Raw genomic sequence first — 20,278 nt, 5'->3', positions numbered from 1 at the left:
TGTAACAAAGATTTGCCAACGGTAGCTAACTGTATAGGGTGGTGGTGCGAGTTACCGTTGAGGTACCTGTCCGTGTGTGTGGGTTTCCTATAAACAGTATGTCCCAAAGTATTGTCAGGATTCCTAATGACAAGTATATCAAGGAAAGCTAAAGAATTATTTGCCTCCAATTCTATAGTAAACTGAATCTTACTATTGATAGAATTAAGATGGTTCAGAAAAGCAGATGTTTTATTTTTATTTAATATTGTGAAGGTGTCATCTACATACCGTTTATATATTAAAGGTCTTATAGGAGGAGAGCAAAGGGCTCGCACCTCGAAGTCTTCCATGAATATGTCAGCGACAACGGGGGAAACCGGCGAACCCATTGCAACTCCATCTACTTGTATGTAGAATTCATCCTTCCACATGAGGTAGCCAGATGTTAGGCAATGCTTTAATAGTTCTGCATATTCTATAGGCATATTGTTATCCTTTAACTTACCTCTTACAATCTCAATGCAGTCAAGAACAGGTATACTAGTGAATAATGACTGTACATCGAAACTGACCATACTGTCATTGTCGCTTAATTTTAGGTGTTTTAAATCTTTGACAAATTGGTAGGAATCCTTAACAAATGACTTTGTGTGGCCCCGGAGTGGTGATAATATCTTTGAAAGAAATTTAGCCAGTTTATAAGTTGGTGAGTCAATCTGGCTTACTATTGGGCGTAATGGAACATCTTGTTTATGGATTTTAGGCAACCCATACAATTTTGGAGGTTTTGCACACGATGGTACGAGTGATTTGATATCAAGATTAAGTTTTGAACTGTATTTGTTTATTAAAAATTTTGTTTCTGTTAAAACTTTAGTTGTCGGGTCTTTGTTAACTTTTTTATAAATAGAATTATCTGAAAGTATTTCGATTATTTTATTATCATAATCACTCGTATCCATTATTACGGTCGCGTTCCCTTTATCTGCACGGAGGACAGTCAGGTCTTCATTGTTGCGAAGTTGTTTGAGTGCAACCGATTCCTGACGAGAGATATTTTGTCGAGGCAATTTGCTCCGGCGCAGAACATACGAAACATCCTGCCGGATTGCTTCAGACTCTTCTCTCGTGACATGATTTTTATGAAGACATTCCTCAACGTTACAGATAATGTCTTCGAACGGTAATTTTGATGGCACTGGTGCAAAATTCAATCCTTTTTTAAGGATCTCAACGGTTTCTTTATCTAAAGTTTGTTTTGACAGATTGACAACAGTTACCGATGTTTGTGTTGCCCGACTTAAATTAATATTATAATTATTGCCATTACTATTACAACTTTTAATTTTTTCCGTTAATTTTTAAATTTATTAATTTTATTATTTTTCAATTGATTATACGTGAATTGTTCACGTTTATTAATAATATCAAAACATTTTTGCCAATCTGTCTTTGACAAACATTTTTCGATTTCGTAACTCAGAACATCAATTTCAAAATCTAACTGCCGTGCATCCGACCGATGTTGTCTAATAAGATGACAAAGTAACCGTTTACTTGCCTGATGGAGTATCCTGCCGCTATGTTTGATGTCTTTTTTTGGTGATATTTTGACACATGTTGGTATGATGTCGTGATCCCGGCATCTCTTGAGGAAATTCAAGGATGGTAATAGTTTGGCTTTCTTCGTCTTGAGGTACTCCAACCGGCGTATTCTATTTGCGATATCCAGTCCGTACTGGTTCACATAATGAGATCTAAGATTTTCGCGAGTATTCATTTAAATGAAACTAGTATTTTTCGGATTTACTACGCGGATTTTATTATTTAAAAACTACATAATCCCGACGTTTCGGTTACTTTGCAGCAACCGTGATCACGGGCAGACGAGGTGTGAATGTCTGTCAGTTGGTCCTTGTTATTTATCATCTACCGCCATCGATTTCTTAATTTTCTGGCGTACCGCTCTGGATGCCGGCAGAATGCGCTCACGGTGTCTTGAGGTCCTGCGGTGTGGTTTCGGACATGGGATTTTATATTTTTAAGAACGGGGTCCCAGGTGTTTGATAGATTCCAGCCATCTTCTCTATTGAAATTGGGATGTTTTTTAATTTCAATAGCCTCGCGAATTAATCTCGGTATATACTTGTCTTCCCGAGCGAGGATTTGAGGTTTATCAAAACGAATGTAGTGGCCTGGTTTGTCCATTGTGTGTTCACACACTGCTGACTTCGACGCGCGCCTGTTTTTGATGTCTGAGATGTGTTCCTTAACCCTTGTACCGATGCTCCTCTTCGTCTGTCCAATGTATGACAAGCCACAGTCACAGTCGAGTTTGTATACACCCGCTTGTTGTAAAGGAATGTTACTCTTGATTGGTCTCAAGAATTGGCTCACTTTCTTATGTGGTTTGTAAATAGTTTTAATGGAAACCTTCTTCAAGATGTTGCCTATTCTGTCAGTAACTCCCTTCACATATGGTAGTATCGCAGGTTGTCGTTCAACTGTGGGTGGCTTCAGGTGGTTCTTGCGATGCTGGCGAGGCACGGGCAGGTTGTTGATGGTGAGAGCATGTTTTACATGCTGCAGCTCGGCCTCTAGGTGGTCAGCATCACAAAGGTGTTGGGCTCTCTGTAACAAAGATTTGCCAACGGTAGCTAACTGTATAGGGTGGTGGTGCGAGTTACCGTTGAGGTACCTGTCCGTGTGTGTGGGTTTCCTATAAACAGTATGTCCCAAAGTATTGTCAGGATTCCTAATGACAAGTATATCAAGGAAAGCTAAAGAATTATTTGCCTCCAATTCTATAGTAAACTGAATCTTACTATTGATAGAATTAAGATGGTTCAGAAAAGCAGATGTTTTATTTTTATTTAATATTGTGAAGGTGTCATCTACATACCGTTTATATATTAAAGGTCTTATAGGAGGAGAGCAAAGGGCTCGCACCTCGAAGTCTTCCATGAATATGTCAGCGACAACGGGGGAAACCGGCGAACCCATTGCAACTCCATCTACTTGTATGTAGAATTCATCCTTCCACATGAGGTAGCCAGATGTTAGGCAATGCTTTAATAGTTCTGCATATTCTATAGGCATATTGTTATCCTTTAACTTACCTCTTACAATCTCAATGCAGTCAAGAACAGGTATACTAGTGAATAATGACTGTACATCGAAACTGACCATACTGTCATTGTCGCTTAATTTTAGGTGTTTTAAATCTTTGACAAATTGGTAGGAATCCTTAACAAATGACTTTGTGTGGCCCCGGAGTGGTGATAATATCTTTGAAAGAAATTTAGCCAGTTTATAAGTTGGTGAGTCAATCTGGCTTACTATTGGGCGTAATGGAACATCTTGTTTATGGATTTTAGGCAACCCATACAATTTTGGAGGTTTTGCACACGATGGTACGAGTGATTTGATATCAAGATTAAGTTTTGAACTGTATTTGTTTATTAAAAATTTTGTTTCTGTTAAAACTTTAGTTGTCGGGTCTTTGTTAACTTTTTTATAAATAGAATTATCTGAAAGTATTTCGATTATTTTATTATCATAATCACTCGTATCCATTATTACGGTCGCGTTCCCTTTATCTGCACGGAGGACAGTCAGGTCTTCATTGTTGCGAAGTTGTTTGAGTGCAACCGATTCCTGACGAGAGATATTTTGTCGAGGCAATTTGCTCCGGCGCAGAACATACGAAACATCCTGCCGGATTGCTTCAGACTCTTCTCTCGTGACATGATTTTTATGAAGACATTCCTCAACGTTACAGATAATGTCTTCGAACGGTAATTTTGATGGCACTGGTGCAAAATTCAATCCTTTTTAAGGATCTCAACGGTTTCTTTATCTAAAGTTTGTTTTGACAGATTGACAACAGTTACCGATGTTTGTGTTGCCCGACTTAAATTAATATTATAATTATTGCCATTACTATTACAACTTTTAATTTTTTCCGTTAATTTTTTAAATTTATTAATTTTATTATTTTTCAATTGATTATACGTGAATTGTTCACGTTTATTAATAATATCAAAACATTTTTGCCAATCTGTCTTTGACAAACATTTTTCGATTTCGTAACTCAGAACATCAATTTCAAAATCTAACTGCCGTGCATCCGACCGATGTTGTCTAATAAGATGACAAAGTAACCGTTTACTTGCCTGATGGAGTATCCTGCCGCTATGTTTGATGTCTTTTTTTGGTGATATTTTGACACATGTTGGTATGATGTCGTGATCCCGGCATCTCTTGAGGAAATTCAAGGATGGTAATAGTTTGGCTTTCTTCGTCTTGAGGTACTCCAACCGGCGTATTCTATTTGCGATATCCAGTCCGTACTGGTTCACATAATGAGATCTAAGATTTTCGCGAGTATTCATTTAAATGAAACTAGTATTTTTCGGATTTACTACGCGGATTTTATTATTTAAAAACTACATAATCCCGACGTTTCGGTTACTTTGCAGCAACCGTGATCACGGGCAGACGAGGTGTGAATGTCTGTCAGTTGGTCCTTGTTATTTATCATCTACCGCCATCGATTTCTTAATTTTCTGGCGTACCGCTCTGGATGCCGGCAGAATGCGCTCACGGTGTCTTGAGGTCCTGCGGTGTGGTTTCGGACATGGGATTTTATATTTTTAAGAACGGGGTCCCAGGTGTTTGATAGATTCCAGCCATCTTCTCTATTGAAATTGGGATGTTTTTTAATTTCAATAGCCTCGCGAATTAATCTCGGTATATACTTGTCTTCCCGAGCGAGGATTTGAGGTTTATCAAAACGAATGTAGTGGCCTGGTTTGTCCATTGTGTGTTCACACACTGCTGACTTCGACGCGCGCCTGTTTTTGATGTCTGAGATGTGTTCCTTAACCCTTGTACCGATGCTCCTCTTCGTCTGTCCAATGTATGACAAGCCACAGTCACAGTCGAGTTTGTATACACCCGCTTGTTGTAAAGGAATGTTACTCTTGATTGGTCTCAAGAATTGGCTCACTTTCTTATGTGGTTTGTAAATAGTTTTAATGGAAACCTTCTTCAAGATGTTGCCTATTCTGTCAGTAACTCCCTTCACATATGGTAGTATCGCAGGTTGTCGTTCAACTGTGGGTGGCTTCAGGTGGTTCTTGCGATGCTGGCGAGGCACGGGCAGGTTGTTGATGGTGAGAGCATGTTTTACATGCTGCAGCTCGGCCTCTAGGTGGTCAGCATCACAAAGGTGTTGGGCTCTCTGTAACAAAGATTTGCCAACGGTAGCTAACTGTATAGGGTGGTGGTGCGAGTTACCGTTGAGGTACCTGTCCGTGTGTGTGGGTTTCCTATAAACAGTATGTCCCAAAGTATTGTCAGGATTCCTAATGACAAGTATATCAAGGAAAGCTAAAGAATTATTTGCCTCCAATTCTATAGTAAACTGAATCTTACTATTGATAGAATTAAGATGGTTCAGAAAAGCAGATGTTTTATTTTTATTTAATATTGTGAAGGTGTCATCTACATACCGTTTATATATTAAAGGTCTTATAGGAGGAGAGCAAAGGGCTCGCACCTCGAAGTCTTCCATGAATATGTCAGCGACAACGGGGGAAACCGGCGAACCCATTGCAACTCCATCTACTTGTATGTAGAATTCATCCTTCCACATGAGGTAGCCAGATGTTAGGCAATGCTTTAATAGTTCTGCATATTCTATAGGCATATTGTTATCCTTTAACTTACCTCTTACAATCTCAATGCAGTCAAGAACAGGTATACTAGTGAATAATGACTGTACATCGAAACTGACCATACTGTCATTGTCGCTTAATTTTAGGTGTTTTAAATCTTTGACAAATTGGTAGGAATCCTTAACAAATGACTTTGTGTGGCCCCGGAGTGGTGATAATATCTTTGAAAGAAATTTAGCCAGTTTATAAGTTGGTGAGTCAATCTGGCTTACTATTGGGCGTAATGGAACATCTTGTTTATGGATTTTAGGCAACCCATACAATTTTGGAGGTTTTGCACACGATGGTACGAGTGATTTGATATCAAGATTAAGTTTTGAACTGTATTTGTTATTAAAATTTTGTTTCTGTTAAAACTTTAGTTGTCGGGTCTTTGTTAACTTTTTTATAAATAGAATTATCTGAAAGTATTTCGATTATTTTATTATCATAATCACTCGTATCCATTATTACGGTCGCGTTCCCTTTATCTGCACGGAGGACAGTCAGGTCTTCATTGTTGCGAAGTTGTTTGAGTGCAACCGATTCCTGACGAGAGATATTTTGTCGAGGCAATTTGCTCCGGCGCAGAACATACGAAACATCCTGCCGGATTGCTTCAGACTCTTCTCTCGTGACATGATTTTTATGAAGACATTCCTCAACGTTACAGATAATGTCTTCGAACGGTAATTTTGATGGCACTGGTGCAAAATTCAATCCTTTTTTAAGGATCTCAACGGTTTCTTTATCTAAAGTTTGTTTTGACAGATTGACAACAGTTACCGATGTTTGTGTTGCCCGACTTAAATTAATATTATAATTATTGCCATTACTATTACAACTTTTAATTTTTTCCGTTAATTTTTTAAATTTATTAATTTTATTATTTTTCAATTGATTATACGTGAATTGTTCACGTTTTGACCTGGGACCCCGTTCTTAAAAATATAAAATCCCATGTCCGAAACCACACCGCAGGACCTCAAGACACCGTGAGCGCATTCTGCCGGCATCCAGAGCGGTACGCCAGAAAATTAAGAAATCGATGGCGGTAGATGATAAATAACAAGGACCAACTGACAGACATTCACACCTCGTCTGCCCGTGATCACGGTTGCTGCAAAGTAACCGAAACGTCGGGATTATGTAGTTTTTAAATAATAAAATCCGCGTAGTAAATCCGAAAAATACTAGTTTCATTTAAATGAATACTCGCGAAAATCTTAGATCTCATTATGTGAACCAGTACGGACTGGATATCGCAAATAGAATACGCCGGTTGGAGTACCTCAAGACGAAGAAAGCCAAACTATTACCATCCTTGAATTTCCTCAAGAGATGCCGGGATCACGACATCATACCAACATGTGTCAAAATATCACCAAAAAAAGACATCAAACATAGCGGCAGGATACTCCATCAGGCAAGTAAACGGTTACTTTGTCATCTTATTAGACAACATCGGTCGGATGCACGGCAGTTAGATTTTGAAATTGATGTTCTGAGTTACGAAATCGAAAAATGTTTGTCAAAGACAGATTGGCAAAAATGTTTTGATATTATTAATAAACGTGAACAATTCACGTATAATCAATTGAAAAATAATAAAATTAATAAATTTAAAAAATTAACGGAAAAAATTAAAAGTTGTAATAGTAATGGCAATAATTATAATATTAATTTAAGTCGGGCAACACAAACATCGGTAACTGTTGTCAATCTGTCAAAACAAACTTTAGATAAAGAAACCGTTGAGATCCTTAAAAAGGATTGAATTTTGCACCAGTGCCATCAAAATTACCGTTCGAAGACATTATCTGTAACGTTGAGGAATGTCTTCATAAAAATCATGTCACGAGAGAAGAGTCTGAAGCAATCCGGCAGGATGTTTCGTATGTTCTGCGCCGGAGCAAATTGCCTCGACAAAATATCTCTCGTCAGGAATCGGTTGCACTCAAACAACTTCGCAACAATGAAGACCTGACTGTCCTCCGTGCAGATAAAGGGAACGCGACCGTAATAATGGATACGAGTGATTATGATAATAAAATAATCGAAATACTTTCAGATAATTCTATTTATAAAAAAGTTAACAAAGACCCGACAACTAAAGTTTTAACAGAAACAAAATTTTTAATAAACAAATACAGTTCAAAACTTAATCTTGATATCAAATCACTCGTACCATCGTGTGCAAAACCTCCAAAATTGTATGGGTTGCCTAAAATCCATAAACAAGATGTTCCATTACGCCCAATAGTAAGCCAGATTGACTCACCAACTTATAAACTGGCTAAATTTCTTTCAAAGATATTATCACCACTCCGGGCCACACAAAGTCATTTGTTAAGGATTCCTACCAATTTGTCAAAGATTTAAAACACCTAAAATTAAGCGACAATGACAGTATGGTCAGTTTCGATGTACAGTCATTATTCACTAGTATACCTGTTCTTGACTGCATTGAGATTGTAAGAGGTAAGTTAAAGGATAACAATATGCCTATAGAATATGCAGAACTATTAAAGCATTGCCTAACATCTGGCTACCTCATGTGGAAGGATGAATTCTACATACAAGTAGATGGAGTTGCAATGGGTTCGCCGGTTTCCCCCGTTGTCGCTGACATATTCATGGAAGACTTCGAGGTGCGAGCCCTTTGCTCTCCTCCTATAAGACCTTTAATATATAAACGGTATGTAGATGACACCTTCACAATATTAAATAAAAATAAAACATCTGCTTTTCTGAACCATCTTAATTCTATCAATAGTAAGATTCAGTTTACTATAGAATTGGAGGCAAATAATTCTTTAGCTTTCCTTGATATACTTGTCATTAGGAATCCTGACAATACTTTGGGACATACTGTTTATAGGAAACCCCACACACGGACAGGTACCTCAACGGTAACTCGCACCACCACCCTATACAGTTAGCTACCGTTGGCAAATCTTTGTTACAGAGAGCCCAACACCTTTGTGATGCTGACCACCTAGAGGCCGAGCTGCAGCATGTAAAACATGCTCTCACCATCAACAACCTGCCCGTGCCTCGCCAGCATCGCAAGAACCACCTGAAGCCACCCACAGTTGAACGACAACCTGCGATACTACCATATGTGAAGGGAGTTACTGACAGAATAGGCAACATCTTGAAGAAGGTTTCCATTAAAACTATTTACAAACCACATAAGAAAGTGAGCCAATTCTTGAGACCAATCAAGAGTAACATTCCTTTACAACAAGCGGGTGTATACAAACTCGACTGTGACTGTGGCTTGTCATACATTGGACAGACGAAGAGGAGCATCGGTACAAGGGTTAAGGAACACATCTCAGACATCAAAAACAGGCGCGCGTCGAAGTCAGCAGTGTGTGAACACACAATGGACAAACCAGGCCACTACATTCGTTTTGATAAACCTCAAATCCTCGCTCGGGAAGACAAGTATATACCGAGATTAATTCGCGAGGCTATTGAAATTAAAAAACATCCCAATTTCAATAGAGAAGATGGCTGGAATCTATCAAACACCTGGGACCCCGTTCTTAAAAATATAAAATCCCATGTCCGAAACCACACCGCAGGACCTCAAGACACCGTGAGCGCATTCTGCCGGCATCCAGAGCGGTACGCCAGAAAATTAAGAAATCGATGGCGGTAGATGATAAATAACAAGGACCAACTGACAGACATTCACACCTCGTCTGCCCGTGATCACGGTTGCTGCAAAGTAACCGAAACGTCGGGATTATGTAGTTTTAAATAATAAAATCCGCGTAGTAAATCCGAACAATACTAGTTTCATTTAAATGAATACTCGCGAAAATCTTAGATCTCATTATGTGAACCAGTACGGACTGGATATCGCAAATAGAATACGCCGGTTGGAGTACCTCAAGACGAAGAAAGCCAAACTATTACCATCCTTGAATTTCCTCAAGAGATGCCGGGATCACGACATCATACCAACATGTGTCAAAATATCACCAAAAAAAGACATCAAACATAGCGGCAGGATACTCCATCAGGCAAGTAAACGGTTACTTTGTCATCTTATTAGACAACATCGGTCGGATGCACGGCAGTTAGATTTTGAAATTGATGTTCTGAGTTACGAAATCGAAAAATGTTTGTCAAAGACAGATTGGCAAAAATGTTTTGATATTATTAATAAACGTGAACAATTCACGTATAATCAATTGAAAAATAATAAAATTAATAAATTTAAAAAATTAACGGAAAAAATTAAAAGTTGTAATAGTAATGGCAATAATTATAATATTAATTTAAGTCGGGCAACACAAACATCGGTAACTGTTGTCAATCTGTCAAAACAAACTTTAGATAAAGAAACCGTTGAGATCCTTAAAAAAGGATTGAATTTTGCACCAGTGCCATCAAATTACCGTTCGAAGACATTATCTGTAACGTTGAGGAATGTCTTCATAAAAATCATGTCACGAGAGAAGAGTCTGAAGCAATCCGGCAGGATGTTTCGTATGTTCTGCGCCGGAGCAAATTGCCTCGACAAAATATCTCTCGTCAGGAATCGGTTGCACTCAAACAACTTCGCAACAATGAAGACCTGATAGTTCTCCATGCAGATAAAGGGAACGCGACCGTTATAATGGATACGAGAGATTATGATTACAAAATCATTGAAATTCTTTCAGGTAGTTCTATATATAATACGTCAACAAAGACCCGACAACTTAAGTTTTAACAGAAACAAAATCTTAATAAATAAACACAGTTTTAAACTTAATTTAGATATCAAATCACTCGTATCATCGTGTGCAAAACCTCCAAAATTGTATGGCTTGCCTAAAACCCATAAACAAGATGTTCTCTAACACCCGATTGTAAGCCAGATTGACTCACCAACTTATAAACTGGCTAAATTTCTTTCAAAGATCTTATTACCACTCCGGGGCCTCACAAAGTCATTTGTTAAGGACTCCAACCAGTTTGTTTATGATATAAAACACCTAAAATTAAGCGACAATGACAGTATGGTCAGTTTCGATGTACAGTCATTATTCACTAGTATACCTGTTCTTGACTGCATTGAGATTGTAAGAGGTAAGTTAAAGGATAACAATATGCCTATAGAATATGCAGAACTATTAAAGCATTGCCTAACATCTGGCTACCTCATGTGGAAGGATGAATTCTACATACAAGTAGATGGAGTTGCAATGGGTTCGCCGGTTTCCCCCGTTGTCGCTGACATATTCATGGAAGACTTCGAGGTGCGAGCCCTTTGCTCTCCTCCTATAAGACCTTTAATATATAAACGGTATGTAGATGACACCTTCACAATATTAAATAAAAATAAAACATCTGCTTTTCTGAACCATCTTAATTCTATCAATAGTAAGATTCAGTTTACTATAGAATTGGAGGCAAATAATTCTTTAGCTTTCCTTGATATACTTGTCATTAGGAATCCTGACAATACTTTGGGACATACTGTTTATAGGAAACCCACACACACGGACAGGTACCTCAACGGTAACTCGCACCACCACCCTATACAGTTAGCTACCGTTGGCAAATCTTTGTTACAGAGAGCCCAACACCTTTGTGATGCTGACCACCTAGAGGCCGAGCTGCAGCATGTAAAACATGCTCTCACCATCAACAACCTGCCCGTGCCTCGCCAGCATCGCAAGAACCACCTGAAGCCACCCACAGTTGAACGACAACCTGCGATACTACCATATGTGAAGGGAGTTACTGACAGAATAGGCAACATCTTGAAGAAGGTTTCCATTAAAACTATTTACAAACCACATAAGAAAGTGAGCCAATTCTTGAGACCAATCAAGAGTAACATTCCTTTACAACAAGCGGGTGTATACAAACTCGACTGTGACTGTGGCTTGTCATACATTGGACAGACGAAGAGGAGCATCGGTACAAGGGTTAAGGAACACATCTCAGACATCAAAAACAGGCGCGCGTCGAAGTCAGCAGTGTGTGAACACACAATGGACAAACCAGGCCACTACATTCGTTTTGATAAACCTCAAATCCTCGCTCGGGAAGACAAGTATATACCGAGATTAATTCGCGAGGCTATTGAAATTAAAAAACATCCCAATTTCAATAGAGAAGATGGCTGGAATCTATCAAACACCTGGGACCCCGTTCTTAAAAATATAAAATCCCATGTCCGAAACCACACCGCAGGACCTCAAGACACCGTGAGCGCATTCTGCCGGCATCCAGAGCGGTACGCCAGAAAATTAAGAAATCGATGGCGGTAGATGATAAATAACAAGGACCAACTGACAGACATTCACACCTCGTCTGCCCGTGATCACGGTTGCTGCAAAGTAACCGAAACGTCGGGATTATGTAGTTTTTAAATAATAAAATCCGCGTAGTAAATCCGAAAAATACTAGTTTCATTTAAATGAATACTCGCGAAAATCTTAGATCTCATTATGTGAACCAGTACGGACTGGATATCGCAAATAGAATACGCCGGTTGGAGTACCTCAAGACGAAGAAAGCCAAACTATTACCATCCTTGAATTTCCTCAAGAGATGCCGGGATCACGACATCATACCAACATGTGTCAAAATATCACCAAAAAAAGACATCAAACATAGCGGCAGGATACTCCATCAGGCAAGTAAACGGTTACTTTGTCATCTTATTAGACAACATCGGTCGGATGCACGGCAGTTAGATTTTGAAATTGATGTTCTGAGTTACGAAATCGAAAAATGTTTGTCAAAGACAGATTGGCAAAAATGTTTTGATATTATTAATAAACGTGAACAATTCACGTATAATCAATTGAAAAATAATAAATTAATAAATTTAAAAATTAACGGAAAAAATTAAAAGTTGTAATAGTAATGGCAATAATTATAATATTAATTTAAGTCGGGCAACACAAACATCGGTAACTGTTGTCAATCTGTCAAAACAAACTTTAGATAAAGAAACCGTTGAGATCCTTAAAAAAGGATTGAATTTTGCACCAGTGCCATCAAAATTACCGTTCGAAGACATTATCTGTAACGTTGAGGAATGTCTTCATAAAAATCATGTCACGAGAGAAGAGTCTGAAGCAATCCGGCAGGATGTTTCGTATGTTCTGCGCCGGAGCAAATTGCCTCGACAAAATATCTCTCGTCAGGAATCGGTTGCACTCAAACAACTTCGCAACAATGAAGACCTGACTGTCCTCCGTGCAGATAAAGGGAACGCGACCGTAATAATGGATACGAGTGATTATGATAATAAAATAATCGAAATACTTTCAGATAATTCTATTTATAAAAAAGTTAACAAAGACCCGACAACTAAAGTTTTAACAGAAACAAAATTTTAATAAACAAATACAGTTCAAAACTTAATCTTGATATCAAATCACTCGTACCATCGTGTGCAAAACCTCCAAAATTGTATGGGTTGCCTAAAATCCATAAACAAGATGTTCCATTACGCCCAATAGTAAGCCAGATTGACTCACCAACTTATAAACTGGCTAAATTTCTTTCAAAGATATTATCACCACTCCGGGCCACACAAAGTCATTTGTTAAGGATTCCTACCAATTTGTCAAAGATTTAAAACACCTAAAATTAAGCGACAATGACAGTATGGTCAGTTTCGATGTACAGTCATTATTCACTAGTATACCTGTTCTTGACTGCATTGAGATTGTAAGAGGTAAGTTAAAGGATAACAATATGCCTATAGAATATGCAGAACTATTAAAGCATTGCCTAACATCTGGCTACCTCATGTGGAAGGATGAATTCTACATACAAGTAGATGGAGTTGCAATGGGTTCGCCGGTTTCCCCCGTTGTCGCTGACATATTCATGGAAGACTTCGAGGTGCGAGCCCTTTGCTCTCCTCCTATAAGACCTTTAATATATAAACGGTATGTAGATGACACCTTCACAATATTAAATAAAAATAAAACATCTGCTTTTCTGAACCATCTTAATTCTATCAATAGTAAGATTCAGTTTACTATAGAATTGGAGGCAAATAATTCTTTAGCTTTCCTTGATATACTTGTCATTAGGAATCCTGACAATACTTTGGGACATACTGTTTATAGGAAACCCACACACACGGACAGGTACCTCAACGGTAACTCGCACCACCACCCTATACAGTTAGCTACCGTTGGCAAATCTTTGTTACAGAGAGCCCAACACCTTTGTGATGCTGACCACCTAGAGGCCGAGCTGCAGCATGTAAAACATGCTCTCACCATCAACAACCTGCCCGTGCCTCGCCAGCATCGCAAGAACCACCTGAAGCCACCCACAGTTGAACGACAACCTGCGATACTACCATATGTGAAGGGAGTTACTGACAGAATAGGCAACATCTTGAAGAAGGTTTCCATTAAAACTATTTACAAACCACATAAGAAAGTGAGCCAATTCTTGAGACCAATCAAGAGTAACATTCCTTTACAACAAGCGGGTGTATACAAACTCGACTGTGACTGTGGCTTGTCATACATTGGACAGACGAAGAGGAGCATCGGTACAAGGGTTAAGGAACACATCTCAGACATCAAAAACAGGCGCGCGTCGAAGTCAGCAGTGTGTGAACACACAATGGACAAACCAGGCCACTACATTCGTTTTGATAAACCTCAAATCCTCGCTCGGGAAGACAAGTATATACCGAGATTAATTCGCGAGGCTATTGAAATTAAAAAACATCCCAATTTCAATAGAGAAGATGGCTGGAATCTATCAAACACCTGGGACCCCGTTCTTAAAAATATAAAATCCCATGTCCGAAACCACACCGCAGGACCTCAAGACACCGTGAGCGCATTCTGCCGGCATCCAGAGCGGTACGCCAGAAAATTAAGAAATCGATGGCGGTAGATGATAAATAACAAGGACCAACTGACAGACATTCACACCTCGTCTGCCCGTGATCACGGTTGCTGCAAAGTAACCGAAACGTCGGGATTATGTAGTTTTTAAATAATAAAATCCGCGTAGTAAATCCGAAAAATACTAGTTTCATTTAAATGAATACTCGCGAAAATCTTAGATCTCATTATGTGAACCAGTACGGACTGGATATCGCAAATAGAATACGCCGGTTGGAGTACCTCAAGACGAAGAAAGCCAAACTATTACCATCCTTGAATTTCCTCAAGAGATGCCGGGATCACGACATCATACCAACATGTGTCAAAATATCACCAAAAAAGACATCAAACATAGCGGCAGGATACTCCATCAGGCAAGTAAACGGTTACTTTGTCATCTTATTAGACAACATCGGTCGGATGCACGGCAGTTAGATTTTGAAATTGATGTTCTGAGTTACGAAATCGAAAAATGTTTGTCAAAGACAGATTGGCAAAAATGTTTTGATATTATTAATAAACGTGAACAATTCACGTATAATCAATTGAAAAATAATAAAATTAATAATTTAAAAAATTAACGGAAAAAATTAAAAGTTGTAATAGTAATGGCAATAATTATAATATTAATTTAAGTCGGGCAACACAAACATCGGTAACTGTTGTCAATCTGTCAAAACAAACTTTAGATAAAGAAACCGTTGAGATCCTTAAAAAGGATTGAATTTTGCACCAGTGCCATCAAAATTACCGTTCGAAGACATTATCTGTAACGTTGAGGAATGTCTTCATAAAAATCATGTCACGAGAGAAGAGTCTGAAGCAATCCGGCAGGATGTTTCGTATGTTCTGCGCCGGAGCAAATTGCCTCGACAAAATATCTCTCGTCAGGAATCGGTTGCACTCAAACAACTTCGCAACAATGAAGACCTGACTGTCCTCCGTGCAGATAAAGGGAACGCGACCGTAATAATGGATACGAGTGATTATGATAATAAAATAATCGAAATACTTTCAGATAATTCTATTTATAAAAAAGTTAACAAAGACCCGACAACTAAAGTTTTAACAGAAACAAAATTTTAATAAACAAATACAGTTCAAAACTTAATCTTGATATCAAATCACTCGTACCATCGTGTGCAAAACCTCCAAAATTGTATGGGTTGCCTAAAATCCATAAACAAGATGTTCCATTACGCCCAATAGTAAGCCAGATTGACTCACCAACTTATAAACTGGCTAAATTTCTTTCAAAGATATTATCACCACTCCGGGGCCACACAAAGTCATTTGTTAAGGATTCCTACCAATTTGTCAAAGATTTAAAACACCTAAAATTAAGCGACAATGACAGTATGGTCAGTTTCGATGTACAGTCATTATTCACTAGTATACCTGTTCTTGACTGCATTGAGATTGTAAGAGGTAAGTTAAAGGATAACAATATGCCTATAGAATATGCAGAACTATTAAAGCATTGCCTAACATCTGGCTACCTCATGTGGAAGGATGAATTCTACATACAAGTAGATGGAGTTGCAATGGGTTCGCCGGTTTCCCCCGTTGTCGCTGACATATTCATGGAAGACTTCGAGGTGCGAGCCCTTTGCTCTCCTCCTATAAGACCTTTAATATATAAACGGTATGTAGATGACACCTTCACAATATTAATAAAAATAAAACATCTGCTTTTCTGAACCATCTTAATTCTATCAATAGTAAGATTCAGTTTACTATAGAATTGGAGGCAAATAATTCTTTAGCTTTCCTTGATATACTTGTCATTAGGAATCCTGACAATACTTTGGGACATACTGTTTATAGGAAACCCACACACACGGACAGGTACCTCAACGGTAACTCGCACCACCACCCTATACAGTTAGCTACCGTTGGCAAATCTTTGTTACAGAGAGCCCAACACCTTTGTGATGCTGACCACCTAGAGGCCGAGCTGCAGCATGTAAAACATGCTCTCACCATCAACAACCTGCCCGTGCCTCGCCAGCATCGCAAGAACCACCTGAAGCCACCCACAGTTGAACGACAACCTGCGATACTACCATATGTGAAGGGAGTTACTGACAGAATAGGCAACATCTTGAAGAAGGTTTCCATTAAAACTATTTACAAACCACATAAGAAAGTGAGCCAATTCTTGAGACCAATCAAGAGTAACATTCCTTTACAACAAGCGGGTGTATACAAACTCGACTGTGACTGTGGCTTGTCATACATTGGACAGACGAAGAGGAGCATCGGTACAAGGGTTAAGGAACACATCTCAGACATCAAAAACAGGCGCGCGTCGAAGTCAGCAGTGTGTGAACACACAATGGACAAACCAGGCCACTACATTCGTTTTGATAAACCTCAAATCCTCGCTCGGGAAGACAAGTATATACCGAGATTAATTCGCGAGGCTATTGAAATTAAAAAACATCCCAATTTCAATAGAGAAGATGGCTGGAATCTATCAAACACCTGGGACCCCGTTCTTAAAAATATAAAATCCCATGTCCGAAACCACACCGCAGGACCTCAAGACACCGTGAGCGCATTCTGCCGGCATCCAGAGCGGTACGCCAGAAAATTAAGAAATCGATGGCGGTAGATGATAAATAACAAGGACCAACTGACAGACATTCACACCTCGTCTGCCCGTGATCACGGTTGCTGCAAAGTAACCGAAACGTCGGGATTATGTAGTTTTTAAATAATAAAATCCGCGTAGTAAATCCGAAAAATACTAGTTTCATTTAAATGAATACTCGCGAAAATCTTAGATCTCATTATGTGAACCAGTACGGACTGGATATCGCAAATAGAATACGCCGGTTGGAGTACCTCAAGACGAAGAAAGCCAAACTATTACCATCCTTGAATTTCCTCAAGAGATGCCGGGATCACGACATCATACCAACATGTGTCAAAATATCACCAAAAAAGACATCAAACATAGCGGCAGGATACTCCATCAGGCAAGTAAACGGTTACTTTGTCATCTTATTAGACAACATCGGTCGGATGCACGGCAGTTAGATTTTGAAATTGATGTTCTGAGTTACGAAATCGAAAAATGTTTGTCAAAGACAGATTGGCAAAAATGTTTTGATATATATAAATAAACACGAACAAGTTACTTATATTCACTCCAAAAATAAGAAAATTAATAAATTTAAAATTTAACGGACAAAATTAAAATCAGCAATAGTAATGGCAATAATTATAATATTAATTTAAGTCGGACAACACAGACATCGGTAACTATAGTCAATCTGTCAAGCAAACTTTATATAAACAAACCATTGAGATCCTTAAAAAAGGATTGAATTTTGCACCAGTGCCATCAAAATTACCGTTCGAAGACATTATCTGTAACGTTGAGGAATGTCTTCATAAGAATCATGTCACGAAAGAAGAGCCTGAGGCAATCTGGCAGGATGTTTTATATGTTCTGCGCCGGAGCAAATTGCCTCGACAAAACATCCTTCGTCAAGAATCGGTTGCACTCAAAAACCTTCGCAACAATGAAGACCTGACTGTCCTCCGTGCAGATAAAGGGAACGCGACCGTAATAATGGATACGAGTGATTATGATAATAAAATAATCGAAATACTTTCAGATAATTCTATTTATAAAAAAGTTAACAAAGACCCGACAACTAAAGTTTTAACAGAAACAAAATTTTTAATAAACAAATACAGTTCAAAACTTAATCTTGATATCAAATCACTCGTACCATCGTGTGCAAAACCTCCAAAATTGTATGGGTTGCCTAAAATCCATAAACAAGATGTTCCATTACGCCCAATAGTAAGCCAGATTGACTCACCAACTTATAAACTGGCTAAATTTCTTTCAAAGATATTATCACCACTCCGGGGCCACACAAAGTCATTTGTTAAGGATTCCTACCAATTTGTCAAAGATTTAAAACACCTAAAATTAAGCGACAATGACAGTATGGTCAGTTTCGATGTACAGTCATTATTCACTAGTATACCTGTTCTTGACTGCATTGAGATTGTAAGAGGTAAGTTAAAGGATAACAATATGCCTATAGAATATGCAGAACTATTAAAGCATTGCCTAACATCTGGCTACCTCATGTGGAAGGATGAATTCTACATACAAGTAGATGGAGTTGCAATGGGTTCGCCGGTTTCCCCCGTTGTCGCTGACATATTCATGGAAGACTTCGAGGTGCGAGCCCTTTGCTCTCCTCCTATAAGACCTTTAATATATAAACGGTATGTAGATGACACCTTCACAATATTAAATAAAAATAAAACATCTGCTTTTCTGAACCATCTTAATTCTATCAATAGTAAGATTCAGTTTACTATAGAATTGGAGGCAAATAATTCTTTAGCTTTCCTTGATATACTTGTCATTAGGAATCCTGACAATACTTTGGGACATACTGTTTATAGGAAACCCACACACACGGACAGGTACCTCAACGGTAACTCGCACCACCACCCTATACAGTTAGCTACCGTTGGCAAATCTTTGTTACAGAGAGCCCAACACCTTTGTGATGCTGACCACCTAGAGGCCGAGCTGCAGCATGTAAAACATGCTCTCACCATCAACAACCTGCCCGTGCCTCGCCAGCATCGCAAGAACCACCTGAAGCCACCCACAGTTGAACGACAACCTGCGATACTACCATATGTGAAGGAGTTACTGACAGAATAGGCAACATCTTGAAGAAGGTTTCCATTAAAACTATTTACAAACCACATAAGAAAGTGAGCCAATTCTTGAGACCAATCAAGAGTAACATTCCTTTACAACAAGCGGGTGTATACAAACTCGACTGTGACTGTGGCTTGTCATACATTGGACAGACGAAGAGGAGCATCGGTACAAGGGTTAAGGAACACATCTCAGACATCAAAAACAGGCGCGCGTCGAAGTCAGCAGTGTGTGAACACACAATGGACAAACCAGGCCACTACATTCGTTTTGATAAACCTCAAATCCTCGCTCGGGAAGACAAGTATATACCGAGATTAATTCGCGAGGCTATTGAAATTAAAAAACATCCCAATTTCAATAGAGAAGATGGCTGGAATCTATCAAACACCTGGGACCCCGTTCTTAAAAATATAAAATCCCATGTCCGAAACCACACCGCAGGACCTCAAGACACCGTGAGCGCATTCTGCCGGCATCCAGAGCGGTACGCCAGAAAATTAAGAAATCGATGGCGGTAGATGATAAATAACAAGGACCAACTGACAGACATTCACACCTCGTCTGCCCGTGATCACGGTTGCTGCAAAGTAACCGAAACGTCGGGATTATGTAGTTTTTAAATAATAAAATCCGCGTAGTAAATCCGAAAAATACTAGTTTCATTTAAATGAATACTCGCGAAAATCTTAGATCTCATTATGTGAACCAGTACGGACTGGATATCGCAAATAGAATACGCCGGTTGGAGTACCTCAAGACGAAGAAAGCCAAACTATTACCATCCTTGAATTTCCTCAAGAGATGCCGGGATCACGACATCATACCAACATGTGTCAAAATATCACCAAAAAAAGACATCAAACATAGCGGCAGGATACTCCATCAGGCAAGTAAACGGTTACTTTGTCATCTTATTAGACAACATCGGTCGGATGCACGGCAGTTAGATTTTGAAATTGATGTTCTGAGTTACGAAATCG

The sequence above is a fragment of the Danaus plexippus genome, unplaced genomic scaffold (genome assembly GCF_018135715.1).
Source record: "Danaus plexippus unplaced genomic scaffold, MEX_DaPlex mxdp_45, whole genome shotgun sequence".
Classification (NCBI taxonomy): Eukaryota; Metazoa; Arthropoda; class Insecta; order Lepidoptera; family Nymphalidae; genus Danaus; species Danaus plexippus.
The sequence above is the reverse complement of the archived record's forward strand: the minus strand, read 5'-3'. Positions refer to the sequence as shown.